This window comes from Aquila chrysaetos, chromosome Z (genome assembly GCF_900496995.4).
Source record: "Aquila chrysaetos chrysaetos chromosome Z, bAquChr1.4, whole genome shotgun sequence".
Classification (NCBI taxonomy): Eukaryota; Metazoa; Chordata; class Aves; order Accipitriformes; family Accipitridae; genus Aquila; species Aquila chrysaetos.
Window position 1 is genome coordinate 33,589,305 of NC_044030.1, and position 27,737 is coordinate 33,617,041.

A 27,737-nucleotide genomic window follows, 5' to 3' on the forward strand; every position below is an offset into this window, starting at 1 on the left:
AGGCAGTATGAAGGGCAAAGGAGTCCAGGAAGGCTGAACATTCTTCAAGAAGAAAATCTTAAAGGTGCAGGATCGGGCCATCCATATGTGCCAAAAGATAAGCTGGCTGGGAAGATGACCGGCCTGGCTGAACAGAGAGCTTTGGCTGGAACTCAGGATAAAAAAGAGAGTTTATGACCTTTGCAAGAAGGAGCAGGCAACTCAGGAGGGCTATAAAGATGTCATGAGGTTATGCAGGGAGAAAATTAGAAGGGCCAAAGCCCAACTAGAACTTAATCTGGCTACTGCCATAAAAGACAATAAAAAGTGTTTCTATAAACACGTTCAGAACAACAGGAGGGCTAAGGAGAATCTCCACCCTTTATTGGATGCAGGGGGAAACAGTGACAAAGGATGAGGAAAAGGCTGTGGTACTTGATGTCTTCTTTGCCTCAATCTTTAATAGTAAGAGCAGTTGTTCTCCAGGTACCCAGTCCCCTTAGCTGGAAGATAGGGAAGGGGAGCAGAATGAAGCCCCCATAATCCAAGGGGAAATGGTTACTGACCTTCTACAGCACTTAGACACACCCAAGTCTATGGGACTAGATGGGATCCATCCAGGGGTACTGAGGGAGCTGGCAGAAGTGCTCACCAAGCCACTTTGCATCATTTATCAGCAGTCCTGGCTAACCAGGGAGGTCCCAGTTGACTGGAAGTTAGCAAATGTGATGCCCGTCTACAAGAAGGGCCAGAAGGAGGATCCGGGGAACTACAGGTCTGTCAGTCTGACCTCGGTGCCAGGGAAGGTTATGGTGCAGATCATCTTGAGTGTCATCGCACAGCACATACAGGACAACCAGGTGATCAGGCCTAGTTAGTATGGGTTTATGAAAGGCAGGTTCTGCTTGACTAACCTGATCTCCTTCTATGACAAGGTGGCCTGCATAGTGGATGAGGGAAAGGCTGTGGATGTTGTTTACCTAGACATTAGTAAAGCCTTTGACACCATTTCCCACAGCATTGTCCTGGAGAAACTGGCTGCTCATGGCTTGGACAGGTGTACTCTTTGCTGGGTGAAAAATTGGCTGGATGGCCTGGCCCAAAGAGTTGTGGTGAATGGAGTTAAATCCAGCTGGCGGCTGGTCACAAGTGGTGTTCCCCAGGGTTCAGTACTGGGGCCAGTTCTGTTTAGTATCTTACCATGATCTGGATGAGTGCACCCTCAGTAAGTTTGCAGATGACACCAAGTTGGGCGGGAGTATTGATCTGCATGAGGGTAGGAAGGCTCTGCAGAGGAATCTGGACAGGCTGGATCAGTGGGCTGAGGCCAACTGTATGAGGTTCAAGGCCAAGTGCTGGGTCCTGCACTTGGGTCACAGCAACCCCATGAAACGCTGCAGGCTTGGGGAAGAGTGGCTGGAAGGCTGCCCGGTGGAAAAAGACCTGGGGGTGCTGGTTGACAGCTGGCTGAATATGAGCCAGCAGTGTGCCCAGGTGGCCAAGAAGGCCAACGGCGTCCTGGCTTGCGTCAGAAATAGTGTGGCCAGCAGGACTAGGGAAGTGATTGTCCCCCTGTACTCAGCTCTGGTGAGGCTGCACCTCAAATGCTGTGTTCAGTTTTGGGCCACTCACTACAAAGACACTGAGGTGCTGAAGTGTATCTAAAGAAGGGCAACGAAGCTGGTGAAGGGTCTAGAGTGCAAGTCTTAGGAGGAGTGGCTGAGGGAACTGGGGTTGTTTAGCCTGGAGAAAAGGAGTCTGAGGGGAGACCTTATTGCTCTCTACAACTAACTGAAGGGGGGTTGTAGTGAGGTGGGTGTCAGTCTCTTTTCCCAAGTAACAAGCGACAGGACAAGAGGAAACAGCCTCAAGTTGTGCCAGGGGAGGTTTAGATGGGATATTAGGGAAAATTTCTTCACCAAAAGGGTTATCAAGCACTGGAACAGGCTGCCCAGGGAAGTGGTTAAGTCACCATCCCTGGAGATATTTAAAAGACACGTAGATGTTGTGCTTAGGGTGGACTTGGCGGTGTTAGGTTAACGGTTGGACTCAGTGATCTTAAAGGTCCCTTCCAACCTAAATGATTCTATGATTCTATGACTATACTATCAGAAGCACTGGAACTGTGTATTAGTGTTGCTGAAATCTGCTGTTTCCTGCTTGTTGCTTCTTTTTTGCACATGATGTGGAGCAGTTAGTTCTAAGTGGCATACGCTTCAGGACTGAGAGCTTTGACATTTTAGAGATGTTACATTTCATAAGAATAGAATCTTTTCAGAGGAATCTTTCACTGATGTGCCAATTTTTAGAAGAAATTAAACTACTTTTACAGAATTAGATTATTTGTTTTCAGAGAGTACTGCTTTGAAGGGTATTCTTCAGCAAGAGGAGATAGGTTAATCTTTTTGCAGTGATGCCAAGGAGAACATGGAGGGACATCTGATTTGAAAAGACAAAGTTCTAGTTCCAGGTACATATCTAAATTTAGAAAAACTGTCACCAGTGGTGTGCTTAGAGAAAAAAAAAGAAAAATTACCCAAGAAATTTCTTGTGCCTGTCTAGTCATATTTCTGTGGTAGTGGCCAAAATCATTGAACTCCTCAGTTTGCAATCCAAGTTTATAACAAATGTGCTGTACCTTGAGGGCTAAAATGAGTATTTTCTTCAACAGAGAAGAATAAAAAAACCAAAACAAAACCCAAAACCCCAAACCCCAACTTTTTGGACAAAATAGCAATCATATTCCTGACATTGTACACTGAAACTCAGTGTACAGTTACAAATGCTTGGATTATTCACTTGCATGGTGTCTCAGTTTTTTGTAGCTTGGTATCATGGATGTATGGATAAACTTGAAGCTGGCAACTAACTAGTTAATGATCAACTAGTTATTCAGCAACACCAGCAAAAGTTGTATGTCCATGGTTTTTAAAACTTCTGGATGTTTTTTTGAAAAGGTGTAACTGTGTATACTAGATCGCAAGAACCATACAGAATTGGATTGTGGTATGGAACTACATTGCACAACTGTGAAATACTGGATGATAACTGGCTACTTTTATCCCAAATAAATGTGAAAATATGCTTAGACTTACTCTTTAACAAGTTTACAATTTGAAGGAAAATACATGGTTTTGTATTCATTTTGGACTTAAAGGTGACTATTAAAAAAAAAAAAAAAGTTGTTTTTCTTGTCTAAACGCCACAAGAGAAATGTACATCACACTAAAAATGTATACTGTTGTGAGACAGAACATAAGTTATGCTGAAAGAAATCCTGTTGTAAGCACCATGAAAACAAACCATGTTTAAAGATCCCACAAACTTCGGAAGGATGGGTGCTCAAAAGAGCCCCATACTGAATAGTTACATGCAAGTGTTCTGAGAACTGTTTTTTTTATAATACAAAAAAGATAACCAGTTAACCTGAATTTTATAGGAGACTTTAATACAGTCTGTCCAGGATGCCTTAAATAAACAATTACTTCCTAGCTTTCATGCTGATAGTTCTGTATCTCTGCTAAACTCTGTGTGAGATTGGTAAGAGTTCCTTGTAACTGTTCTGTTCTGGTAAAGCATGTCAGATTCAGCAGAACTGCATATGTGAACTAGCTGGCTGTATCCAGTTTTGTCATTAGCCTGGTAAAATTAGAAGTGGTTCTCTTGTGCTGATATAAACTAAGGCTTGAAGGAATTGTTTTATCAGCTCAGTTCTTGGGCTGGATGGGCCTATTCCTGATTAATGCAGTTGCTCTTCTGGGTCTTCATTCCTATTAACTATGCACAATTTCTGTAAAAAGAGATACCTTAAGATGTGATTCATGAACAGAACCAAAGATGATAAATGTGTTCTGTTTTCCTCTTCTGTATTTTCTCCATTTCATTTTATTGGAAAGAAGTGGAGGTAGAAGGATATCATACAGACAGTGACTTCATTTCCAGCTTGATTCTTCTGTGTGTTATTAGGCAAGACACAGTTCAAGAATTCCAAATATCTGTTTTCTGTAGGAATCTGAATTTACTTAACATAAGGGCCATGCTGCAATCTTATCATCTTCCAACAATCTAGACAGTGAATGCAAGCTTTAGTCAGAATGAATACTCTTAATTCATAAGGTGAGCCCTCATTTCTAAGGTCTAACTGAAGTCTTACAAAAAGTAGGAACAGAGAAGCAGCAATTGACACTAAGATGAGAATCAAAAATGTGTTCTAAATAGTAATTTGCATTTGTTTTGATAAAACTGCCCTGTTAAGCAGTCAAATGCCTTTTGTGAAATCTGACAATGTCCAGCAAGGAACAGATAGAAATATGAACACTGATAAAGAAATACATTAATATTCTCAGGCAAGAACAGCCTATTGCACACTGACCTGCGAGTGCATTTTGTCTACAGTCAAGAAGTAGAACATGATAATCAAAATACCATACCAAATAAAAACTGCTGCAACGAAATTTAGTAAACTGGCGCATGCATATGTCCAACATGGAGATCAATGATGAGTGGTGTTCCTCAGGGGTCTTTATGGTGTACTGGGACCAGTACCATTTATGTCTTCATCAACAACATAGACAGTGGGATTGAGTGCACTGTCAGCAAATTTGCAGGTGATGCCAAGCTTAGTGGTGTGGTTGATGGGCCTGAGGGGCAGGATGCCATCAAGAGGGACCTGGACAAGCTCAAGAAGTGGACCCATGTGAACCTCGTAAGGTTCAACAAGGCCAGGTGCAAGGTCCTGCATCTGGGTGGAGGCAACCCCAGTACCAATACAAGCTGGGGGATGAAGGGATTGAGAGCAGCCCTGCTGAGAAGTGCTTGGGGGTACTGGTGGATGAAAAGCTGGACATAAGCTGGCATTGTGCACTTGCAGCCCAGAAGGCCAACTGTATCCTGGGCTACACCAAAAGAAGCGTGACCAGCAGGTCGAGGGAGGTGATTCTGCCCCTCTACTCTGCTCTGGTGAGACCCACCTGGGGTATTGCGTCCAGCTCTGGAGTCCTCAGCACAGGAAAGACATGGACCTGTTGGAGCGGGTCCAGAGGAGGGCCACAAAAATGATCAGATGGCTGGAACACCTCTCCTATGAGGAAAGGCTGAGAGAGTTGGAGTTGTTCAACCTGGAGAAGAGAAGGCTCACGGGAGACCTTATTGCAGGCCTTCCAGTACTTAAAGTGGTCTTCCAAGAAAGATGGGGACAGACTTTTTAGTAGGGCCTATTGTGATAGGACAAGGGGTAATGGTTTTAAACAAAAAGAGGGTAGATTCAGACTAGATATAAGGAGAATTTTTTTTACAATGAGGGTGGTTAAACACTGGACAGGTTGCCCAGAGAGGTGGTAGATGGCCCATCCCTGGAAACTTTCAAGGTCAGGTTCGACGGGGGTCTGAGCAACCTGATCTAGTTGAAGGTGTCCTTGCTCATTGCAGGGGGGTTGGAATAGATGACCTTTAAAGGTCCCTTCCAGCCAAACCATTCTATGACTCTTTGACTCTGTGAAAAAAAGTTTCTTCAAAGTTGTTGAAGCATGCTGTCAAGGTGGTTGAGACAGCCTTACTGACCCTAGAAGCTGATAGTGCCAGTGGCATGTAATTCTTATGAAAGGAACTTAAAAAAAGGACCCTAAAATCAAGAAAGATGCATCCACTTTGTTGTCTTTGGCTGAAAGTTTATCAAGCTTCCTGGCATATTTTTCCATGATAAATTATATACAAATTGTTCCTCGTGGTAGTCATCTCAATCAGAGTCACGTTTAGTTTGGTCAGATTTTTTCCTTCCCTTAAAAGAAGACCACAATCAAACAGTTGAATATCCGGGCTAGATTAGATAGTCTTGTGGATTTTTAAAATTTTTTTTGTTGGGCTTTTTTTGGGCCAAATTTGGAATAAAATCACTGAAAGATTTTTTGGTCCAAAGGTCTTTGGCACACATTCTCTTTCCTGAAAATTACATCCGTTTATGGTCCTGGGATGTTTATGAAATTACATGGAACTATTTTTGAGTGTCTGTCAGTGGAATTTGAGTATACCTTTAAGGCACTTAACAAGAAGATTATGCTGAGCAAGTTGAAGACATGAATTTATATGGTTCTTCTTTTGTCATAGCAGAATGTCAGAAAAATCCGAGATGAAGAAATTAGTTTTGTATTGAAGAGAGTACAGTTTCACGGCAACTTCTCTCTCACAGGAGTAATTTCTGTAGTTCAAACATTACTTGTATGAAAACTTTGCTATCTTTGCCTACCAGTCACCCATCATGCACCAAAGCTTGGTTCTGACTCTCCCAAAGTGAGCTGTTCTCCTGCAAAGGAGGTGATTTTTCTTTGGTGTTTGCTTTCTAGCTCATGAAAGCTTAAAACAGCAGGAGAGAGGCTTAGCGCTTCACTTAATATTTTCAAGTTGAGCCAAGGGAAAGAATGGGGCATGGGAGAGAGACCCATCTTTCTGAGCAGCTGCCTTTATATTAGTTGTGGCCTGTTCTTTGGCTTCAATCCAATTATCCAATATATTTTTAGGCCCCTTTAATTCAGTATAGCAGCTGAAAACAAGGAGAGGTAGCTCATGTGATATGTTCAGTTCATAGCAGACCCCACCAGCAGCGCTAAGCACCAGCATGTCAGGAAGAAGGATCAGCAGTGAATTCCTTTTTAACAATAGCCTTTTCTATAGAGTTCGTGGGTTTTTTAAATCAATTTAGGCTTCAGAGTCTGATAATATGCAAAGGAGACCTGATGACGTTATCGTGAAACTTGAATCCAAGTTTTGAAGCAATGTTGCATGGTTCTGTAGACTTGCATTCTGATAATTTGGGTATCCTCTCCTGTGACTAGTAGACATATGCTTTCTTTTTATACTGGACCTTCTGGATTAGAAAGTTTAGGATCAGGTTGGATTCTTCTGAATCTGTTTCTCCCAAGTGTAATCCAGATGTCTTGCAGCTGGAAGAATAGTTCCTTAGAAATCAAATGTGTTGGATGATTTTTTCATTCCCTTATCTTTACCTAAATCTCCTGCTTATTTCAAACTGAAGCTTTATGTGAGTAAGTTTGGCAGGAACTGGATCATAATTGAGTTTAGAAGAAGCTGAGACACAAAGGCTGTTAAAAAAAATGTTCCAATGCTAGTATCTATTAAGTAAGAAGATAGATGCCAAATGCTAAAGAGTTTACCAAAAACCAACAAAAATTTAGTGCTAAAAGGCTATACTTAAGAAAAGCAGAGAAATTTCAGAAAGCAAACCCATGCACTGCTATTGAGAGAAGTTGCTGTATATGGACACAGGAAACAAATTTCCAAATTGTGCATTGCTATGTATGTGTTCTTGTCCTCAAATGCAAACTGAATGGAGCACAAGGTTAATGAGCTTCAGACCAAGCTGAAGCAAGCACACAAGGAGTTAGGACAAAGTGGAGTAACTCCTGGAAATGGTATACAGCATGCTATTACTATGTCAAGAGGAAGAAACCCAGACTGCTGTCAGAAATGAACTAGGAATATGGTTCTAACACTAGTACAACCTTATTGTTGCTTATCTAAGAGGTGACATGCTGCGATTCTGAGTCTGTATCTGGTCTATATGGATGTCTATGAAATTAGAGCATCAATGCTGTAAGAAAAAGCAATGATTAAGAAGGTCAAGCTGGGTAAGACCCCTGGGGATATGTTTGCAGCATGAACTACAAGAATGCGATCAGGCATTTCAAGTTATTAATGAGATGCACTTCTGGTATCTTTAAACAGTGCTGATTATTTTTTTTACCCAGGCTGAAATGATGTGGAGAAGAGTGGGATTATGTTTGAGCAGTTCATTAACGTCAGAAAAAAATAAATGAGGGCATTGAACTAGATACTACTAGTAAAATGCATCCTTGCTTCTTGGTACATGATAAAGTAGTCATGTCAGGCAACACAGAATTTAACCACCTCTACTGTGGGCAATACAGAGCTTCTCATTGCTCCGAGGGCATCAAACTGGTGCGGCTACTAGGTCTTATTTATGGTGAAACGAAAGAGCAAGGAAACTTATAAAAATTATGGGTTGTCTTTGTCACAGAGAGTGGAGAGAGGAGAACTGGCTATCACAAAGGTCTGTAAAATCAAAATTGAACCTGATGCACATGCAATGATTTTCACATAATACAGCAACTTCAAGTGAAACTGGTAGGTAATGGACCCTGAGCGAATGAAAAAAAAGCTACTACTTAAGTTGCACAATGTATAATTAAGCTGTGGAACTCATTGCCTCAGGTAGAAATGCTAGAAATGGAAAGCAATTAGATACCAGTTCTGACTCAGGCAGGCCTCATAGTGTTTTGTCAGAAGGTGGAAGAGTGTTATGGGTACATTGTATAGTACATGCCTGACCTATTCTCAGATTTTCTCTGGGTATGTACTATTGGCACCTACTCTTGGCAGATCATGTTAGCCAGGGAAAGGTGGAGACAGTCTCCTACCAAAAATTAAGCAGCTGAGGTTCCTGGGAAATTACAGGGATCAGCACATCTGGAGTGTGAAGGATTGGCTTCACCCTAGAAAACCCACCTTCCATGACCATGGTGTCTCCCCTACCAGGGAAACAAAAGGCTACTGGGCTAGACAGACTGTTGGGCTGATCCTGTATTGCAGTAGTAATGTTTATATTTGCTTCTGAAAAGTGGGCCCTTGCTCTGTTAGTGTTTCCTCCCTTATAAAACAGAAGTCATTCTTTTGCCTCTGTACAGTTCATTCTGTTATTTGTAGAATACTTTCAGGAGCCCAGGTGAAAGGGTATTCTAGATGCTTGAATTATTACTGTTAGTATTGAGTATGGTTGTTTTGTTGAGGGCTTTTTTCCAGCTGAAAGTGGGTTTGACTGAAAGGAAACATATTTTTGGAAGAAAACTATATTGGTGGAAATTGTTTATAACTCTGGGTAGTAAAGAAAGCCAATAAAAGTGGATTTCTTTAAAAAAAGGGATTTTGTTTTGTGAAAATTATTTCCCCTTGATTTTAATTAGAAGTATTATTACTTATGGAAAAACGATGTTTAATTCATCATGGGAAAATGGTAAAAACCTTAAACAAAATGAAGAGTTTTGGGGAGAAAGTAATTTCCTCAGCTGCATTCTATCTATTTGCTTAGGTATTGACGGAAAATTTTCTTTGAAGCTGTCATCTCATTCAGAAAGCAGATTCTGAGCTTAATGAAAATTTTCAGCAAATATCTGCTCTGTGTGTAAAGTGCATCCATTTTGTTTTTTCAAGACAAATATGTTTTTGAAAGAATCATCATACTGCAGCTGGAAATTTTCTGTGATAATACAGTATTTTGAAATCTTGGGTCGTGGGGAGAAAAATTCTTACCTCTTCAGGTTGTGGTCATGCGGTAGGTTATATGATGACTTGCTTGATTGTTCAGGTTGCAGGTAAGAGTTTTATTTCAATATTCTGGTCATAAAAGAGGTTCTGTTATTTTCTGATGTAAGCCACATTAAAATCAGCATTGTTCTCATGTTGGAGGGCCTCAAAAAGCTTCAGGCTGAAAAAATAAAAAAATAAAAAAAAAAGAAGTGATTTAGTCTTATTTACAGCAGTCCTGTCCTTTTTCCCTTCCAATGTTAAGCTGATGCTAAAAGTACCTGTTTAAGCCTATCACATAGTGCTATTAATAGTGAGAGGGTATTGATTTTTTTAACTTGTAAGAACTCATGCCATTCTACTTCTCATTTTATAAGAACAGAGCATCTCAAGCAAGTGGGAAAAGCGTTTGTTTACCTGCCTTATAGTTGGTGTTATGGAAACACAAACACTCTTGAAAGACAAAGCAAAATGGAAAAAGTGTTGAAACTGGTATGGATGCAGTGCTGAGCTTCTACCTTGGTAGTGAAGCATCAGCAACCAGAAGGAACATCTGCAGCAGAAGAAGGTGAGTTTTCTTATTCTTTGCTCCATGGTGCGCCACTCAATGGTATTACCTAATGGTTGTCAGAACTGTGATTTGTATGATATGAACAGCTATAAAATCTGGGCACTGTCTTCCTATGGAGTCAGGGCTGGGAGCTGTGTTTAGCATTAGCTGAACATCAAGGCTGGCCTGGCTATGAACAGTGAAAAGCCATGGGTCACCTTCCATGGCTCTCTTGAATCTAATTAGAGTACCTTACTTCTTGTTATATTTATCTTGTTATGTTTACTGAATCTAAACTATGAAGAGCGCTACAAACCTCTCCTTTACTTGCCTGGTGTTATTTTGCCTCATATTATTATGACTGGTTAGTGAGTGTGCAGAAGTTCTGCTGCTTAGTGTGCTCCTTTTCACACAAAAGTACGCTCTCATACAGCCAATAAATGCAGGACTGTTCAGCATGGAATGGGTGGGTCAAGCACCTCCAGTGTAACTTGTGAAATAGCCTGAATGCTGTTGTGGAATTTTCTGGAGAGCTTGACGTGAACAGTTTTGCTATTATTCCCAAAGCTCTTTGCCAAAGTAATTACAGATAAACCATGAGAAAGTTTGAGTCAAAATCTCCTTTGGTATGACCATCACCAACTGTGCTGGCACTCCCATAGCAAAAAAATTGTCCCCATGTGCCCCCAAAACATTGAAGATATGTTCTAACTAGCAAGATCAAAAAATGAAGATCCTGTTTCCAGCTCTGTGTGATTAGGCATTGGCAGTGCATAGAAGGCTCTAGACACATCTATGCTCATTTAAAGCTTTAGCCTGAACACTTAACAGAGGATGCTTGGAAAGATGCTGAACGCATTTAACGTTTTACTCCCCTTCGGTGTGCAAATTTCCAGAGTGGCTTTGATAATCTGGCCTGGAGATCCAGCACTGAGAATATTGTCTGAGGGATTGTGTGTCCTTGGCTTGCAGTTAGGTGAGAAAAGGTGCTGGGTTCTGGGTTTGCGTGTGCCTCTGCTTTTAGAAGTAATTTGGGAAAGTGGAAGGACAGTTCTCTGGAGCCATTACAGTCTCTTTTACACATGCATGTTTGGGCACATTTTAAAGCCTTTATTTCCTCAGCCATGAAATCTTCTTTGAGTGGTTGCATTCTGTCTTGTAAGTACTTTATTTAGGGCTTTTCCATCATGTATTTACAAGCCCATATGCGTGTGCTGAGGATCCAGCTGGAGAACAGGCCTTGCTGTAGCAACTCCTGACTCCACTTCATTGTGAACATCTTGCTACTCATAGGGATTTGGAGAGAGAAGTACAGTGGGAAATGACATCATCAATTCCTAGTGTCATGGACCAAAGCTGGATGCCTAAGTGTCCTTTAGAAGGTCTTCCTCTTTCTATGGAATGGGCATTCTTAATATTTTCTCTGCTGGTAATAAAGCCACGCTACTTCCATCAACACATATAACTGTTCTTATTTTACCCTCTCTTGCTGCTCATTGTCATCATCTAAGACAGTCCTTAAACAAAAATAGATTAAACTAACCTGTTCTGTTTTGTATTTGCAGCTTGCCTAGTTAAATGTGTTTCAACTGATGAGCTGTAGCTTGTTAAACCATGGCAACCCTTTGTCCTCACTCTGGTAGATTTTTAACTGCCTGCTAAATTAAACTGTTCTTTCCACCTTCCCATGCTTATTGTCCTTTATCTCCTTTGACATTCACATTACAAAGTAACAGTATTGTGATTATTTTTATAAAGAATGAAATTACTTTGCCTGTGAGACATTCAATCTTAGGAGCTCTAAAAACATAGAACATCGTTGGGTGGCATGTAATAGTGTCACCCTGCGAAATATGGGAGAAAGGTACAAAAGGAATGTGAAAATAAAGCCATGAGCCTGTAAACACACAACACGCTTCATTTAAGAGGGGAGGGGCCATCCTGATGTCAACTGAGACAGATGTGAACCTGAAGATCAGTGTGTAGAGTAGGAGTGTATAGGTTCTGTGTGCCATGGCTAAGACTCTGGTGAAAGAGGCCAAGTAAGTCAATTACACAGCATCGAAGGTATTACACTAGCACAGATACTCTTATAATCCTTAAGTAGGACAGCATGGACCAGAATGTGGGAAGTGTTATCCATGGAGTAATACTCCACCTGCAGTGACAAATACTTGTCTTTCAGTGCCCACCTCCACAGTCTAGCATTCCCACCCCCCAGAAGCTGAAGTTATGATTGCCAAGGTATGGATTTTGCTGAGAAGCTTGAGAGGTGGTACGCATACTCTCTGAACTGTGTAAGACCTTTGTAGGGGAAAGGCTGAGCTTGAGGTGGTGGACTACATCACTAAGCTGCTCTCTTCATTTAGGGAGGTAATCTCCATTTTTGTCTCTGTGGTGCCAGTAGTCCCAGTATCCTGATGCATCAAGGGGAGGAAGAGTCTGGAGCTTGGTTCCTTGTCCGAGCAGAGCGTTTCTCTTTGTGAGCTCAGCATCACTGCGCTCTCTGCACACACAGCCTTGATGATGTCTTTTAACTTTCATATTTGAAAATACATTAGAAAAAAACCCACTTCCTGGATTGTTTATAGGTTCTCATCTGTTCTGCCTTACTATTGTATCTTCTGCCACCATCTGGGGTCTTCCTAGAATGTTCCCATGCTCTGAAAATACATGTATTAGTCCAGGCATTTCCAGACTTGTCTGGCCTATGGGCAGTAGTGTTGATAAAACAATGTACTCTGAGCCACATTGAGGTATCCCTGAAAACAGAAGCAGAGAGCTTGGTTTAGCTTTTTTAGTTGTCTGGCCACAAGCAATTGTGGAGGATGTTGCAAACAAGTGGTGGTTTCTATTCATGGAGCAAGGGAACCCTTATGCTAAGCAGTGAGAGGTATTCAAAATTTAGTATAAAGTGTGAGATGCATTGAACTAGGCTTTGCTCTAATTTATATGCAGCAGTCATGATGCTGAAGCACGTTCATTAAAATTTCCGTATATCAGATCCTGGAATTGTAACAGGGTTTGTTTGTAGCTGTTCAGTTTCCCTACTCTCTTACCACACAGGCTTCCAGGCTGCGCTTCTGCACAGCCTGAGAGACATCTGCTGGTGAAAGCGATTGTAGCATTTTGCATGAACACCATGTTTGGAATGCAAGCAGTCTAGAGAGTAATGACAGAGATGGCAGTAATATCACACATGTCAAGCAATTCAGGGAGTAAAAGGTTAACAGAAAACTAGTAACTGCAGAGACAGATAGCTAGTCCAACTTAACCAACTGTCTAATTGTGTAAATGCACTTTTTGCATACACAACTGCTGCCCTGGTTTGAAAGCAAACGGGTATGTTCGGGCTCATGTTTATGCAATTAAAAGGTGCTTCCTGACCCATCTGAAAGGGTCATGGGATCTATCAATATATTGTAGGATTTACTGTTTCTTTTGGTAAAAGTAGGGACTTATTTTTTCTTTCTTTTTCAAAACAAAGAAACAGTATTTGCTTTAAAGTATCAGTGCTAGTCCAAAATGGCAGATGACCTAGTCCAAAAGCTGTCAGATTTTTTTTTTATTTTCCCAAACTAGGAAAATATGATGACCAAACAGCATGGAGGTCCTCCTTCGAGGACCAAATGCCTTGCATTTCACCTCCTGCATTTAAGTTGTTCGTTACATCAGTACAAAATAGGCAAGGTGAATACCATCAACAGTAACATGGATCTAGTAGTTGATTTGCCTGTTTAACTGTTACTTCCAAGGAAGAGGTTTGGATTAGAATTGAGACATATATAATTTAAATTGCATGTAAATTGCATGTAATTTAAATGGCTTATAAATGACAATTTATCTTTCATATAGCGGCTTTGCTAGTTAAAGTACGGTCAACCTGTCTCCAACCATATATGCAAGCAAAAGTTCTGTTTCTTTCACTGAAAGTTGATGGAGGATGGAAATCTGCACTATCAGAACTAGCTGAAACATAGCCAGAGATCACAGATGTTCTAGAGGACAAGTGTCAGGTCTTTGGAACAATCCTCCCCAGCATATTTTCAAAACAAGTCTCCTCCTGACAATGAGTATCTGGATGTGAAAATGGCCTTGTGAAAGCACGTCTCCAGTAGCCATTATGCATCCCTGTAACTGGCAATATTATACAAGTAACAGTCACCTTCTCTGTGCCTTCCTGTATGTATGCAAAATTTGCCATGGTTCAAGTCTGTCTTTTGGGAAGTTCCAGAGGTAATTGTCTGGAGTCGACTTACAGGGCTTCTGTCAAAAGGAATTAGTATATATGCAACTCCTTGGCCAATTCCATGACAGTACTAAAATAGTTGACTGCCTTACACATCAGCTGGCCTTACTTAGGAGGAACAACTCAAAGGTTTTTAAAAGCAAAATAGTTATCATTCTTCCATTTCTTCCAGCCAGAAAGTTCTTCTGGCCCAAAAGGTTTCAAGGGAATGTCTGTCTTTTCTCTCCATCTGTCACTATTTATAGCTTATGAGTATTGGAAAATATGTGACAAGAAACTGGGAAAGGAATGGCTTTTAGGACTTCAAGCTCAAATATTTTGTTCAAGGGAAGCCTGAGTTGTTCTTGAGAAAAAGGACAGACTGATGGCAAAGCCTTGAGAGGGAGGTGTGTGCTGCGCTTCAGGTACACAGATGAAAATGAAAGTGATTCGTTTCAGGAATAAATCTTCAGTGGACACAGAGGGTTTCCCATCAATTCCAAGTGTTCATCTGGAGTCCAGAAGCCTGTCTTGAAGCTTCCTGTTAGATATGATGAAATTCAGCAGCCTTTGTCTGTGGCCAGATCAAGTGCTCTTTTTCCTCATTGCTCATGAGGAACAGTAGTCAGTGTGAGAAAATATTACTCAGTGTGAGTAAGGAATACTCAATTTAACTAAGTACAATTAAAGCTGTGTTCTGTCATGAGTTTCTTTCCTCACAACACATTTTCCCATGGTCATTTTATCAGCTGGAGCAGGCTGGCAAAATTAATCCAAAGTCCTTGAAGTCAAGGTGATTTTAATGGACAATGGGTCTTTTTCCAAGGTTATCAGTTTAAAGGTATCTGGCACTTGGCCTTCAAACTCTGCGCTGTATAATCCTTATTGTGGTAAAGTCAGTAGCAATGTCTTCACTGACTTCAGCAGAAGTGGGCCTTATGTCATTACTGCTCAACTATGATCCTTTGAATCATTTCACCCTCTACAGCATACAGCTATGTGTCAGATGTGATTATTCCATTGCTTGTTATTCAGGTTTTCTGTCATTTCCTTCTGCTTTTCTATTGCAAATGATATTTCACCTTCACTGTTTTATATTCTGCCAGAATCTAATTTGAAATGCATTGGTCTTATTTACAGTTTTTAACACTACTCATTCCTCCTACTTCTTGTAATTTTCAGTTCCACAATCTAGACCAGGATGTAAAAACATCTTTCCTAAAAGTGTGGTAGTACTTCATCTGGGAACTCATTGGAGGCAATGTCTAGTCACAAAATCTCAGTCTAGGTGCACAGTTGCTCAGAAACTGTATCTGGGAACTTGATTCCTTATGGAGTTTTATTAATAAAAGAGGTAAAAAGGAGCAAAATATTTAAACCTGGATTATGTTGTACAAATTCTCCTGAGCTATTGTTTTTCGAGTTTGGGGTCTTGTTTTGAAATCATCCCTCTTCTCGCTCAAAAAAACAAAAAAGTAAATCAAGGTAAACAAACTTAAAATATGTCTGCGTCACAAGGCTCATTTATAATTCAGCTGACAGGGCTGGCTGATCCCAGAGAAGACAGAGAATGGTGGAAGTAACTTTCTACTGCTGTTATGTCACTTTGATTTGCATGTGTTTGTGAACGCATTCACTTTTGGTACTGGTTATGCTTCCTTGTTAACTTTAATTAGAGGAGGCTTTGGCTCTGTGTCATTCTCTTTGGAATGGTTGTTCATGTTGTATCCTGCAAAAGTGAAGTGTGTATGTGTAATGTATAATATATACATATGCAAAGAGTATTTGACTTAAAAATAAAAAAGACCTACCTTGTATTCTTTGGAATATTTAAAACAGAGGACCAAATGATGGTTTCAGCTGCAGTCAGCTGCGTAGATGGTGTCAGTAACAGATAAATTTGGCCTAATGCCTGTATATTGTGATACTTGATATTTTTGGCAAACTACATAAACAAATATTGTGGTATTATTCTTGGCAAACAACATGAATACCACTCTTGCTTTATTCTCTTTGTCTTCACAAACACTTTATGGCAAGTATTCATCACCAAATAAAATATGAGACCATGTACACTGCAAAACCCATTAGGTCATGTATTTTGGCACTCTGCTAGGCTGCAAGGTCTGCCACAAAGTTGGCTGAGCTGTACATAATGCTGACAGTATTTCCCATGCAATATAAGTCAGATATCCTTTTCCCTTTGTACACAGAGGTGTGTTTGACTTAGTGGGTAGTGGTGGTGTGGTACACTATAGACTTGTTCACCTAACCAAGACCCGTGTGTAAAATTGATGCGTGTAAAATACACATATTTAAAATATGCCTTTGTTAGGAGTTTTTAAGAGCATTTACACCACTGTTGCATTCATGTGCTTTTTTCCCATCCTGCCCTTGCCCACCAGCCAATGCTTTCTACCTTTCATAGCAGACACCTAACACTCAAGCGTCTCAAGAACCTAAGGACCTCTGTTAGAGCTATGCTAGAAGTTAACTGTAACAACATCTCTTCTACCAGCCCTTTCTCTCCCATTATCTCCTCCTGCCCCACTGCTACTGCTGGCTCCGATCAGCTAAAAGTACCATCAATTGCCACGAGTAACAGTCTGTTCTTGGAAGATTTGGCCTCTCTGCATCAGTATTTTGTTCTGCAGATGATGGCTCTGGCATGCATCCTTCAGTTATCAGAGCAGAAGTCAAGGATTTTTGTGCATGCTGAAGCTCCTTTTCCAGCAATGCCCTGGGGATATGAATAGGAACCTGCCTGCAAGTCTCTTTTGATCCTGAAACTCCCACTAACTGATTGATAAATGGGAGGTTGGCACCTTAATATCTCTGTGGATATGACACTTGATTCTTAGAAATTACTGTGTATTAGAACTTCACATGGGCTGTATGCACAATGAATCTTAGTCTTGGCCTTCTAAGTATCAAGCTTAATGAACCCCTAGTGACCCAGATGATTATTATACTCCATAGATGCACTCGGTTTTTTTTTAGTATTTCTCAGCAATGCTTAGATGTCAAATTTACAGGAATCAGTGGAAGGACTCCATCTAGCAGCATGTACCCTAAATCAGCGGTGAAGCCAGGACGTGTCTTACAGGCTACCTGATGGCCAGATCAATTCTGCAGTAGGTTACTAATGTGATCTTGGGGGCATTGCTAACAGACTGAGATAGGGTTCAAAAGAAGTAAAAAAGGCTACTCCCAGAAGAACTTTGATAATGTTTTCTGTAATTAAAATCTTCCTTTTCATTCACTTTTCTCTATGTTTTCCCTATCAAAAATCAGTATTTGCATCCTTATACCTTGGTCACTCCCCACCCATGTAAATGGCAAGTCTGAGAAAACTAACTTGATTTAAGGTACGAGTTTGAAATGTTTATGAAGGGAGCCATAAGATGCAGTTACCTACAATAATTGGGACTCTGTATGAGAACTGAGGGGGGCTTTTCAGTCCTTGGCAGTTGCCAAGACACTGCCATGGGGATGCTGTAAGGATTCGAAAGATACAAATCTGCATGTACCTGCTGCAGTCCTTTCATGTATTTATAATGTTATCCTGGAGTAGCTGCAAGACTCTGACAAATTCTTGTTATTTATAGTGGGTGCTGGCTGTACCTGACTGTACATTTTCACCAGAAATCTTGGAGGATATGGAAGACAGAGAACAATATTGGAATGTCTTGCCCATGTTACTGCTGTCCTCAGGTAATCACCTGGAACTGAGCATCGAAGGAACCCATCTGTTCTTTAGTGCCTGGAGGGGAATCGAGTACAGGTGGGTTATGCGCTCCTTCAGTGCAGGTGGTAGCATGACAGAACTGTTTACGTAAATCTTTCTGCACTGGGATGTATTATGATATGGTACAGAATTTTAAAAAGAAACCTTGTAATAAAGATCTCAAAAGATGGATACTATCAGAAATCATTTCCCTATTATCTCTTGATATTAAGGATATGCTCTGACATGGCAGTTGATAGTCGATAGATGCAAGTGTTGTCCTGATTTTAATTAAACAAGTGAGACTCTGGAGCACAGATACTTCTCTGTCAGTTCTCTATTTCTGCAATGGTTCTGGATTAAAGCTAAAAAATTAGCTTTGTTTAAACCCCCTGTAACAGTTGGCAATCGAGTTGGTGGGAAATAACCTACTTGGCTAAGTTTCCCATGCTGATCTCTTGTCTCCTTTGGCTTCATTTTGCAGAGTTTGTTTTGATGAATTTTGCACACTCTCCTCCCCCCAGAAGTCTTTTCTGGATGGCAAATGGTCTGCCACAGAATCTTCTTGTGCCCACAGACAGTATAGATGGCTTCAGGGCTTTTATTTATTTTGAAGCTCAGACCTGTTATTTCTGAAAGACAAACAAATACAAAAAAGTACACCCAAAGCCAATCAAACTGAAGTATTAGAGTACAACTGGTGCCACCTTGGCCTCTGAATCTGTGCTGACCCGATTGTAGATGCTGAAACGAAGGCCCCCATGTTTGAAGCCATCCGCAGCAGAACAGAAAAGCTGCAAACGCTTTGATAACCCCGGATGGCGCCACCGATGTTCTTTCGGATAAACTCGCTAAATTGGACACCCAGGCGGCTGAGGCTGAAAAGGGACCGTGCGTTTTTGAGAGGAGGAGAGGCAGGGGGTGGGGTTGGAAAAATTGAAAGTCCAGCACACGTGAAGGAATATGCCGGTCGGGCTGTAACAAAGGTGTAAAGCGCAACTTGGTTTTGAAGTTTGGGCTGGGAACAGAGGACGACTTGTGGGACGGCTGGGGAAGGGGTGGGGGGGTGTCTCAGCGTCGTCCCCCTCCCGCCCCGGCCCGGTCTTTCGCACGGCGGTTCCTCGGCAAAGGCTGCGGCATACCCCTCCCCACGGCGCCCGGGGCTGCGCGGGGGACGAGAAGGAAGGGGATTTAGCGGGGGTGTGGGGGGCGAGGGGGAGCGGGAGGGGCGGGGCCGGGCGGGGGGCGGGCGCGGGAAAGCGCGGGGGCGGGCGCGGGAAAGCGCGCGCGCGGGCGCGCCCCGGCCCGGGCGGCGCCACGTGGCCGCGCCGCCGCCGCGCGCCCGCCGGCAGGTGGCGTGCGCCGGCCGCCGCCGGCCGGCCGGTCGGCCCCGGGGCAGGGCACCGTCCCGGTCGCGGTCCTGGTCCGCTGGCCGGCCTGCGGAAGGCACCGGGGGCGGGGGAGGGCGCGGGGTGGGGTGTGGAGCGCTGCCGCCGCACACCTCCTCGCCGCTGCCGCGGCGAGCAAGCACGGCTCCCCACCCCCCGCCGCCCCGCCCGCCGCCGCCGCCGCCCCCTGTTGCAAGCGGGAGGAGCCGCGAGCGGCGGGAGCTGGTGCCGGTTTCCCTTCCCGCTCCCTCTCCCCTTCTGTCCCCCCCCCCCCCCCTTTGTGCCTCCGCCGGGGCTGTGAGGCCGGGCGAAGCGCTGCTCGCCGTGTGGCGGCGGGGAGCCCTGTGCGAGCACCGGGGGGCTCCGTGGCCGGGGGACCCTGCCTCCGTTTGCGGGGATCCCGGCGTCCCGTCGCCGCTGCTGCGAGCCCGCCTGCAAAGCACGTGCTGCAGCAACAGCCCGGCGAAGAGTTGGGAGCTGCCGGCCAGAGTCTCTTCCAGGCAGCGAACACCCCCACTGCAAAGGCAAGACGGTCACCACCAGCGTGGGTCCTGTGGCTCCCCAAGTTGTTTGAGGCTCATGTAGTGAAATCTGAATTTTAGTTTCTCCCTGTTTTTTTGTATTCTAATAATTCTATTTAATTTTTTTTAAGCATAGATTTAATTTCCTTACACTAAGTTGCTTCCCATGTTACCACATGACTCCAGACACCTGTGCTTGTTCGTCAAGCTTGACGCTACTCCGTGCAGTATTACGAGATGCTACATATTTTATTCCTGCACTTTCTGAAATCTTGGTTCCGAGTGTGTCACTGACCATTGGCTGGTCTACAGGAGCAACCTTATAAACTGGGAAAAAGTTACCCACGCAAACAGAGTTATCTTTTCTGTATACATTACACACGTGCACACACACTCTACGTGTCCCGAAGGGGGTTTCTGCTGAGTTACATAAAGTTCTTCCTCTACTAACAAATGTTCAAGTGAATAGTTAGCTTTGACCTACTGAGACTTCTTCTCTGCTCTCAACAGACAAGCCCAAACATCAGACAGCTGCCCGACAGTCTTTATGCTTCTTTTGTTTAGGGTTGTGGTGTTTTTAAATCTATGAATTAGCAATGGGCCTGGGTTTCAGTTCTGCAGAGTGAAGTTACATTGGTAATGCCACCTGTCACTCACAATGTAACCTTTTCATAGGCATTTTCTGATAAATATGTACACAATAGTAGTACTTGCAAGTCAGCTGGGTTTAGTTTCTTGTGCATTAGCAATATGTGATAGAGAGAGTCATTCCTCCCAAAAGCTGAGTTTGTAAATAGCTTAGGTCCATCCCATGCTGAAGACTTATTGAAGGAGATGTTCACTGCTAAATGCATGGCAGTCTTTGCTTATTCTTAATGACAAATTATTAATATAATATAGGCAAATACATCATTTCAACAGCTCCTTGTTTTTTGCCATTCTCTCTGGTCTTGTCCTTGTAAATTCAATTTCACAGGCACAATCTGTAACGCAGCAGGTGCCAAGTGTAGCCTTCTTGTTTCATAGGATCCAACTAACTGTCTATGTGGGATTCATTTGAAGAGTAGCACAGGCAGAAATGAAAAAACTTGCGTTTCCGTTATACAAAAAAAAGGATGCTTCTCAATTAGCCTGCCCTTGTAGCTTGTTGCAGGGTTGTTAAAGGCCACCTACTACCATGCTTCTATGCAAGCTGGTTCTGAAGTCTTTATGAACTCAGTGGAGAAAACAATCATGTTATCCATGAGTGTGGCCTTGCTTTTGCAGGTGAAGTTTTGTAGGTCAGGCCGAGATACTTAATGGTGCTTAAACCAAAGACACTTAGGCATCTGAATACCTTTGAGGATTTGGACTTCAGTTCTTTATTGCAGTCTCTTATTAAGACTCCAGAGCTTGGGCTATTAATTACTGTTTTACTGATTCTCTGTGACTTAGGCTGAATGAATTGACCTGTGTGCATGTCCTAGTCCTGCTGTAGGGAAAGGAACTACCTAACTCATTGCCTATATACCTTCTCCTGATTTTTAGAGCAGATGCAGGCTAGTAGTCATTCTATCCTGAATAATCTCATGGAGGTTTCCCTGGGGAAACCCTTTGTGTAGACACACATCCACAATATATCTGCATGACAGAAACTGCCCCCACAGAAAATTCATTCTAATTGACATTGCAGTAGTGATCAAGAAGGGCTGGATGATTGGTGGGACTGAACTACATTTTGCCGATGGGATGGCTGTGCAGCTGGAGTTCATGTCTGCAGAGCTCAGATGAAGAGATTGGTACATGAAGTCGGCAGAAGAAGGAGGGGTGAACACAGCTGAGGGTACCAACACAAAAACTGAAGAGAAGCGCACGGCCAAAGAAAAAAATGACTGTTTCCTATCAGCAGCCTGTACTCTGCACCTGAGCACCAGATGAAGCAGATCTGCTCTGACCAGGGATCTGCACCAGGGTGGGAACCAACAGAGAACACAAAGGCTGCTTTAAATGTGGAGGCAAAATTTTGAGCTTCAGTGTGTTTGACTGCCCTGATTCAGGTCCCACACCCAGATCTCTGGGTTCCAGTGTGTGACAAGGCATGGGCACCATAAGGAAGTTGCATGCTGAATGAGGAACACCAAAAAGGCAGCCACCTGGAAGCTTGCAAATGTAAGAGGTTGTTGCAATCTCTCCTCCGCTCTGGAGTGCATGTGATGGACTCAGGACTTTGGACAGGCACTTCCAAAGTCCTCTCCAAGAAGAAATGCTTGTGGTTATTATGAAGTGAGCAAACAATAAGCACCCTTTTGAAGTCAGCACAGTAGCAGGAGAGGGAAGCTGCTCTGCTGCATTTCAGAGCCTGGGTAACAGTCAGTGCACTCATCTTGGAGACCTATGTAGGGAATGCAAAAGGCCCTTCGGCCATGAGAAATAGGATATGTGCCAGCCTTGCATATGGGTGGATGTGCTGACGGAAGTCACTGGCTAGGGTCACACACATTTTAGTTGAACAATAGCCTATAAGATAGAGGAGAGACGGTGTGACACCCCAAAACCCAGGTTTCCTAGGTATTGGGCTGTCGGAACAGCTCATCTGATGCATGGGTTACTCCCTGCCATTTCCGAGGGGCAAAGAGTGCAGGGAGCAGGTTAGTCAAAAGTATTTGGCTGCTGGGCGTCTGGCCGCCGCTCTCTCTCTGCTTCCACTATTACTTCCTTTTATAAAAAAAAGTACAATTAGTGCCATAGACAACATTCCCAAGTGCCCCAGAGAGCACTGAGGCTATGCCTTTTACTCCTTAGAGACTCTAGCCATAATGTTAGGAAAAGTAGTGTGGCACAAGCGTTCTTCTGCCAAGATTTTTCATTAGTATGCTAGGTTCAAGCAGCAGATATTGATGGTGATGGGCTACAAGTAAGTGATAAAGCATTAGTTGCTTCTTAGGTACCTGGTTATGTGTAAGACACGACTATTTTAGCCTAAGTGGGAGGAGAATGGTTTTATGACCTTATAATTAGCAGTTGTGTGAGATTAACAGCAAGACTTATTAAGTCATTTCTGGTAGCACCTTTTTTTACATTGCTTAATTAAAAAAAGAACACTTCAGCATGTTTTATAACACAGCTTTAAATAAACAAACTGGCAAACCTAATTTCAAGGGATGGTCCAGAGGTCTCTGTTACTGAGATGCATGGTATCTGAAATGTTTCTGAGAAACTAAAGAAAGCTGATGGTCTGGCAAAGAGTAGGTTGGGCAGAGGACACAGAGGCGATACTTAGGAACATCTTGGGGTGATGATTAGAGAAGCTTGGAAGGTGTGAGGATAAATGAGCGGCCAAACTGATAATGGTATGCTAACATGCTACAGTATATCCTTGCTGTCAGTTTTTCCAATGACAGTGAAGCACAGCTCCGTTCATACCTACTGACTATGAGTTCATGATGTGTTTACCCCCTGCATCCCCCTTATGCATGTTCTGTTTCTTCTCTCTTCACTTCCAGCTCCTTCCATGATGTGCTCATAACACAGTCATCTCTGATCATTTTCCCAAAGACTGGGATTTTCAGGAAGCCTAAAGGGATTTGCTTGCCCAGCTACCAATGAATTCCAATGTACCTGACAATCCCACCCTCTCTTTTTTAGAGCGGTTGAACTGCCCCTCTCCCTGAGTGCTACTGCTGGGTTGTCAGTTTCATTTTCAGGGTCTGTCAGCAACTTCTTCCCAGTGACTTTGGTCACTGATCACTGTAGCAGCCCCACAGCCAAGGCAAGTCTGGCTGACAAGGCACATGATACTGACGTTGTGCTTACATCTAAAATTCCCAACAGAAGGAGAGCTCAGACAGGGCCCGGAGAAACTGCTGGAGGACCTCTTGTTTTGAGAAGCTGGTAGCTGGAGGAGATATGCTTCTGTCGAGTCTTGAACATTTCTCTATCTGACAGAAGTTGGAGGCAGTCTTCTGTCTTCCTGTTTGGGTTTTTCTCTGATAATCCCTGGTACATCCCAGGCACCTGGTTTATTTGGTTTTCTGAGGAGAGAGGCTCCTCTCTTGCCTGGGTCATGTCAAAAGAATTGCACTCAGAAGATGGCTGTCAGCAGTTGCTTGGGACCACAGACCTACATCATGCTTTATAAACAATCAGAACCATGCCTTGCACTGAAGTTTACATATGTTGCCCAGAAACAGGGCTTTCTTATTGCCTTCTTTTTGGGGAGGGAATCACCCCCTAGCACCCCAACACCCAGTGGTCAGATTATCAGCTGGCATAAATCATTACCACTCCAGTAATGTCAAAAAGAATGATGTCTGAACCATGCTCATTTACCATCTGTCTCCTTTGTTTTCTATGTGGGTCTCTCAGGGAGGGGCTGCAAGTCTGCGGAGGCAAATGAGCGTGGGCACTTACAGGTTGTGAGTACTCCTCCTCCTCGGTCCTGTCTACCCTTTACTGTCTGCCATCACTTTTACATGGTTTGAGATTGCTCAGATGTTTTCTGGGCTCAGAGCTGCTGGAATTTTCATTGCAGCTGATATGCCGGTGTGCTGTGGCATCCGGTAGCCTGCATCTGGAATGCGTTGAGAAGCACCGCTGTGACCTCTGAGGCTGGAGGCTTTATTGTGCTGGCTTGTGAGAGGGAGATCTGGAAGATGCACTGTTGTTCCGCAAATAAAGAGTCCTGCCATCCTCAGCATCTTCTCTGGGGATGATGGACATTACAATCTGTGTGTTTATTAGATTATTAGGCCTTCTGGTCTTCCTGCATTTAGTGAGATGAAAGAGTGAGCATTTTTTGATAGCCCACAGCATGGCTGCGTGGTAGGTGGGAAACTCATCTCACAAGGAGGCTTTGTGGGGTTGTGCTGCTGTCACAGGTGGTGGGCAGAGAGCAGAGAATGAGGGTGCTTCTGCTGTGGGTGCTTGTCTAAAAAGTAGGCCTGAGCAACTGGGATCTGTTTCCTTTGTCTACAAGGGGTAGAAGATTCCCCAGTGCAGAATGCATGCATGGTCATGGCTCATGACTTTTGCACTCTGTGTGACCAGGGACAGGCACAGATGAATAGTTACCCAATGCTTTTGACTGTGGCAGCAGTCATTTCTTGCATCCACCAAGCAAAGGAGACCACTGGCTTTTTCATATGCCATTTTCCCTTCCCCGCCACACTTTTCGTCAGTGGACCTTTTTGGAAGCACTACACGAGGTCTTTATCACCACTCTTATTTTAGAGAGGTAAATGGAGGCATTGGGGTTTGCTCCAGGCAGTGTGTGGCAATTGTCCCTGGAGGCTGCAGGACTCCCTGATGCAATCCATGAAGTCTCTTTTGACATTTAAAGCTTTAAATGACTTGGGGTCTGGCTGCCATGGAGACATGATCTCAGCCATCTGACGCACAGCATTTGAGCTCAGACAGGGGCTTGAATCAACGGCTCCAGAAAGGAGGCAGCAGGGCATTATCAATGAAATGTTTTCAACTGTAATGCCTCCTTGTTGGCCTACAGATGGTTCTTTCTTTGCAGCTACCTGGAAGGACTGTAGTTCTTGTAGATTTTGCCTGGATAGGGTGTGACCACATTTCTATTTTTACATCGGCTTGAACTGTGACTGAAGTTTCAGCAGGATGCATTATTTATACATGGGGACACCAATACAAAAGGGAGGGAGGGAGGTGTGAATGTTTTCAGAAGCTGCAGATGGGGATTTTCAAACTGTTAAGAGAGCTGGGGTCTCAGCTTCTGCTGGGGCTGCAGTAAGAAGTGGGCACCAAAGTTTGTTTGTTCTTTTGGGAAGAAGTCTCCATTGCAATCTATAAATTATTGTTAAAGAAAATTCTTCTCTGACTGCAGTAGCTGTATGGGCTGAAGACACTTCCTTTTGCACTGAGTAAGTGAAACATTGCTGGTGGTGTGACCCAGCACCCAGAATGCAAAATGCGTAGTCGTGGCATACTTGGAGAAACAGCCAAAGTGCATCCAGTGCCACACGGCTCTAAGGCAGCATTGCTGTCTTCTTGAAGTCTCCAGATTTTAGGACCAACTCTCAAGTCTAAAATTTTAAAGTTTTTCTGGAGACAAGCCCTTACCTTTCCATTTTGAATTACTCACTGTGCTCAGAGACAAAGCAAGGTTCTAACAGGTGAAACATGTTATGCTTCTAAGCATCTCCCAGCACTTTCCAAAGCTGTATTTCAGCCACATCTGCTTTTTTGTTGAGACAGATGAGATGGAAATAATGATTTTTATTTTTTTTTCCCCTCTTGTGTGTGCTCAAATGACACAGCTATTCAGACTCTTGCAGTCCACTCTTATCTTGGTGATACTCATGAGAGGTGTGTGAGTAACATTTGGGAAAGCTGTTTGATGTAGTCATTCATAATGGTAGTCACAACAGAGATCTTAAAACAAAGGATCCTGTGTGTTTTACCAAGAGAAGCCACAGTAACAGATTTCAGTGTAAATGAGAGTTGTATTGCCTTCCATCAGAGATGACTTGAAAATAAAGTACTTTGATGGTAATACTGCAGATGTCTGCAGGAAACCCAGCACAGCCTTGAACACTGTAGTTAGATAGCTGTGCAAAAAAGTACATGAAGGGAAGAGCTAATGTGCAATACTTCTATTTAAGATAGAGGGAGGAAATAGAAATTGTGATAGCATGCTATTTCAAGTAATAATAGAAAGTACTTGATGTTTACATGGTGAATGGATCAATACTAATTCTGTAGTCAGGGCACATACAGTAGTTTGGATTATACAAGTGATAGATGCACTCGGTATAGCTGAAATTTCCACCCTGCAACATCTATTTCTCACTGCGTGTTAGATGGAATTTTCCACCCAACTATCTGAAAGTATTTGCATAAGAATGGTGATAGAGCAGTATTCTTTAATGATGTGCTTTTCTTTGTTAAACTTCAAAAATGTCTACGATGCATGATGAGGTTCGGATGAATTGCCAAGCTAATGCTTTTATATTTTCTTTAAAGAGCTTATCTTCACTGTGTTGTGGGAGTTACTTTATATTGTTGTCACAAAGGCAGTAGCAGTAAAGCTGACTTTGTAGCAACCGTGGTAGGTGCCCCCTCCTCCTTTACCTTCAGGTCTTCAGTACTGCTGAAGGAGACAGATCACAACACCCCTTACCCAGCACCTGTTTGCCCTACTGTTAGCTCATTTGTACTCCTTCTGTGGTGCTATACATGGCCGTACTCAACAGTTGCACTGTGTTGTTTTACTTTTAAAGCAATGACCCTCTTGGCATTTAACCTAGATCAGCCCAGGTTGCTGTACTGTTTGTTGAAACTGGGTCATAACCAGGCTCTTCCTAGAATTATGTCTTGATTTAAAAGAAACTCAGGATTAACCCAAATGAGAAAATCTTCTGCCAGTGGTGATTTTTACAAAATGATAGAGAAGATCCTTTTGGTTTTTTCTTCAGCCCCTTCCAACAAAAGTCTAATTTTTAAAAATATGAGGGAAAACCTGCTTGAAATTGTTGAATTTTAGGAATGCAACCTGATGAGAAGCAATATCTCCTTCCTTGACCATTGGCCCAGTGAGTCACCTTCTAACCTGCACTGTAGTGAAGCTATTCAGAAACCCCCAAGAGCAGGAAAAATAAGCAAGACAAGTGACTGTGAGGTTTGTCATCAAATCCAATTGCATGTAGGGTGCAATGATACCACTTTTACAACAGCTATTAGATGGAGTGGGGCTAATTCTGCCCTGAATCAAGACTTCTGTAGCATAGCGTGAGTGTAAATGATTTGGAGCTGAGAAACGATTTGGATTTTGTTGGGTTTACTTTTTTGTTTTATTTTTTTGCCTTTACTGATAATAGGCTTTAATTGGAAAGAAATTTTAACAGACATAATTTTTTCTCTAAAGATCTGAGGCTCTGCTCTGATATCAGACCTCACATGTCAAATTCACTTGTATTTTATTTTGCTTGTGCTTCTGAAAGGATAATAGTAGCTGTGTATCCTGTACATGAACATTCTAGCTATATACAAGAGCCGAGCGCATCCCATA

The 27,737-nt window shown here is 42.8% G+C and overlaps 1 long non-coding RNA gene and 1 pseudogene across 1 annotated transcript in view; one reads left to right on the forward strand and one right to left on the reverse strand.

Annotated features, from left to right (window-relative positions):
* Positions 1-5,276: 5,276 nt before the first annotated feature.
* Positions 5,277-27,737, forward strand: part of LOC115337281 — a 60,751-nt gene continuing 38,290 nt past the window's right edge. Inside the window, exon 1 of the long non-coding RNA XR_003922072.2 lies at positions 5,277-9,880. This is a non-coding gene — a long non-coding RNA (uncharacterized LOC115337281). The remainder of the gene's footprint in view (positions 9,881-27,737) is intronic.
* Positions 8,414-8,555, reverse strand: LOC115337524 (annotated as a pseudogene).